General features: G+C 39.6%; 1 pseudogene; it reads right to left on the bottom strand.

The window, feature by feature from the left end:
• On the bottom strand, positions 594 to 1,282 carry LOC100526103 (annotated as a pseudogene).

The following is a 3,573-nucleotide window of genomic DNA, read 5'->3' as shown; positions in this document are numbered from 1 at the left end:
CATGACATCTCAAAAGCTTCTGCATGGAACTATACACAAGGAACTAACAGCATAAAAAGGGTTGTGGAAGATCTTATAGTCCAGCAAAAATTATTAAGACTCAAACATACACATTACCTACTTCATTTTTCTACTAGTATTTGTGGGTTATTTTTTAGCATAATCCCAAAATATAAGGGACATTGTATTCATTCTCTATGCACAATACAGAAAATGATCTTAAACATATTCTTCTACTAAACCTAAAACCCTGAACCATAGGTGAGTTAATCAAGGTGTTGTCTTATTAGGAATCAGCCTTCACCATCACCAGATTTATTACCCTAACAGGATACTTTTCCGGTTACCTCTGCTTTAGGCCTCCTGTTCTGGCCCTTGCCTCACAGGTAGAGCTGAAACCAAGATATTTCAGGAAAAGAAAAGAAACACTGTAAGCCAGGCAGCCCTAAGAATCAATCAAATAATGCTCCCATGGGGTGATATGACCCTCAGTCTGAATGCTATATGTACAGTCTAATCAGGCCATGGGTATTTTAAAACAATTATTTAAACATCAAGACTCCAGATCCAGCTTCCAAGGACATTCTGTTATGCTATAGCTGGGGCATGGCAGGTGGCTCCAATTTCCCATTCTTCTGTTTGGAGATTGGGGGTGATAGATGGCATCTCATTTTTGAATTCCACAATGCTCAGTAAGGGGCTTCTTAGGGCCAGTCTTACCACATGGGGCCCATGGCAACATGATCTTCATGCTGATGCCCAGCACACCCTGTCTGCATGGCATGTGCACAGTGGTGTCGACATAGTCATCCCATACTATCAGTATACCTACAGCCTTCATGGATTTAGTCCTCTGTCCTCAGAAGAGTTCCCTAGCACCATGACCTCACAGGTTTTTGCCTCACTCTCATGGTGAACCACAGCCTACCATAGCAGGCAGGCCCTCCTCCGCACAGCAAGGCCTCCTAGAATTCTGTAATGCAGAGACTCTGCCTGAGCACAAAGACCTCTTGTGGCCACCTTTTTGGTATAAAGCTGCCCTCAGGGAAGCCAAATCTTTTCTGAACCTTAGAAATGAATGTGCAGATCCTTCTGCCTTTCTCACCAAGAACATTTTGCATCCTGATGGCCAGGATAATGATTTCTGTCTTGGTTGGTGTAACTCAGACGTCAATTCCTAGCAGCCACCTTCAGCCAGCTCCTGAATGAGAAACTCCTTCAGTTTAGTTTTGAAGACACCACTGGTAACCAATTTCCTCTTCTTAAAAATTTGCACTGTCATCTTGCCACCATGCACTGCCATGAGTAAAACTTACCAATATTTCTTGAATTCATACTATGTACCAGAAACTTTTTTGCGTTTAGATTTTTAAGATCCAAATTTGAGTGCTCTAAACATGTCATTTCATTTCTCTCTCCATATTTGCACTTTTTCTTTTTGTCTTTTTCGGTTTTTTTTGCCATTTCTTGGGCTGCTCCCTCAGCATATGGAGGTTCCCAGGCTAGGGGTCTAATCAGAGCTGTAGCTGCCAGCCTAGGCCAGAGCCACAGCAACGCAGGATCCGAGCCACGTCTGCAGCCTACACCACAGCTCACGGCAATGCCGGATCGTTAACCCACTGAGCAAGGCCAGGGACCGAACCCGCAACCTCATGGTTCCTAGTCGGATTCACCAACCACTGCGCCACGACAGGAACTCCTGCACTTATTTTTAAGTACCCAATTCCTGAGTTGTGTTTCTTAAAACTTGACTAAAGTAGAAATTTTCCAGGTAGAGGAAGGGAAGGAAATTTCAGGGGAGGAAATAAGCGGCATGAAAAAATGACCTGGAGTATGAAATGTCTCTAGCTGCTTTGAGAAAAGTTGAGAAGTGTAAGATGGGTGAATATTGTGGGTGAGGATAACAAAGTCACCATCTTCGATGTACTCTGTGGGGGGAACTTCAGGAGGGAAATGATGTAGAAATGATTGGAGGTAGGTAAGACTTGTGTTCTTTTACATCTCACTCCTTCCATCTCAGTTGCTTTAGCTTTCAGTCCATTTCATTCTCAGGAGGAATGTGCTTTAAAACCTAATCATTTCAATTTAGGATCTGTTCCAAGGAAGGCTTGATTTCTGGGAGGAAAACCTGGATGTCGTCCCAGCTTCTCCGCAGTCCAGCCTTCACTCACAGTGTGCATTCCTCATTCTCTTTGATGTGAATTTTCAGAACATCATTGGGTATAACCAATACTCAAACCTCAGTTCAATAAACCCATCCAAATTCAAATTCAAATGTTTTCACAATATTTCTCACTTCAGATTGGCCATGTCTTGATCTGACCTACTCACCAGACTTGAGAGTCCTCTCTTTCCAGCCACCATAGTTGCCACAGTGAAATCTATGAGTTGGACCTAAACAAGAGTGCACGACTGAAAGGACTATTAGGGACTGAAATCTAGCACCAGTTCTGCTTCCAAAGTTGAGGAGCTTAACAGGAGGTGGCGTCCACACTAAAAATAAGGCATGTGGTTTTTCCTATACAATGAAACTGTTTAAGCTATCAGCAGCCTTTTGGCCAAAAGAAAAAAGGGGCCTATATGACACATTATTATTTCAGTCATAAACAATAATGCCAATGATTGATTATCTTGTCTAGAAGAAAATTAGTTGAACCCTAGGAGAATAACAAAATATGATTTTAGATAAAATAACACAATGTCTGCAAATAAATGCATATCATGAGTAAGCAGAATAATGATGTCTATTTGTTACTAATATTGGTGACATCATTTCATTTTTATTATTATTTTTAGAGTATTAAGCATGTTTATGTAATTGATTTTAAAAGTTACCCAAAAAATTCCATGGCTAATGTGCTATCATTTCCATGTAAACTGAATGCAGTGATTCTGATCTATAAAAGAAGACAAACTGTATCATGATATATTTTTTTAAAGCTGATGCAAATATGGTGATATTTTAAGCTTTGACAGAACAGAGTGAGAAAGTATTCGTGAGTGATATTATTCTTGTTGATTTTCAGAATGTTTAAAATGTTTCATAATTTTATGTAATAAATATTCTAATTTATCCAAATAGAAAAGACATCCTTGATACTGGGAATAGGGACAAGGAACCTCTAATAATAAGTGGCTGAGATCTGGTCCCATGCACTTCCTAAATGACCTTGAGATGGTCTCTAACCAAGCATTTTCTTACCTATTAAATACAAGAATTGGACTAGATGATGTCTCGGGTTTTTTTACTCAGATTTTACGATCAAGTCCACTCTTTGGCAGCTAAAAAAAAAAAAAAATGGGGCTAATTTTAATGTATTTTGTCTGTCCCCATATCTTGCAAATAACTGATGGCCTAGAAAGGTCAAAGAAGTGCCATCTGCTTCTGTTTCCATTTACACTCTGGAGCTGCCTCAAGTTTAAAAAAAAAAAAATTAGTGAAAAATAGAAGTTGGCAGGAAATGTGTTGTAAACAATATTGCCCCACACGCTTATTGAATAATTCATAACCAGGATGTAGTAGAAACATAATTTTTATTTTCCCCAAATACCTGAATGTTCTAATATCAGTAA

Source organism: Sus scrofa, chromosome 3 (genome assembly GCF_000003025.6).
Source record: "Sus scrofa isolate TJ Tabasco breed Duroc chromosome 3, Sscrofa11.1, whole genome shotgun sequence".
NCBI classification, from domain to species: domain Eukaryota; kingdom Metazoa; phylum Chordata; class Mammalia; order Artiodactyla; family Suidae; genus Sus; species Sus scrofa.
Note: the sequence above shows the minus strand (reverse complement) of the source record. Positions and strands in the feature narration are given on the sequence as shown.